We start from the raw sequence: 213 nt of genomic DNA on the forward strand, positions 1-213 counted from the left end.
CCCCCCCCCGCACCCCGTCCTGCCCCCTGCACAGGGGGTCTCTGCCCCAAGACTTCAGCCACGGAGATGCAGGAGGTGGAGATGGGGGTCTCCAGGCAGTGCACTGGGCACTGAGGAGGAGGAGGAAAGAAAAGGAGGGTTTTACTGGGAGGGACTGGGAACCCCAAAGGATGGGCTTGTGGAAGCAGAGACGCTGAATGGGAGCAAGGGCGA

General features: G+C 63.4%; 1 protein-coding gene across 1 annotated transcript in view; it reads right to left on the reverse strand.

Annotated features, from left to right (window-relative positions):
• The window catches only part of LOC104167657 (CMRF35-like molecule 7), a gene marked incomplete at its 3' end in the record, with an annotated part of 1,747 nt that overhangs the window by 533 nt on the left and 1,001 nt on the right, over positions 1-213 (reverse strand). The gene's annotated exons all lie outside the window — the stretch shown is intronic.

This window comes from Cariama cristata, unplaced genomic scaffold, assembly GCF_000690535.1.
Source record: "Cariama cristata isolate BGI_N322 unplaced genomic scaffold, ASM69053v1 scaffold22569, whole genome shotgun sequence".
Classification (NCBI taxonomy): Eukaryota; Metazoa; Chordata; class Aves; order Cariamiformes; family Cariamidae; genus Cariama; species Cariama cristata.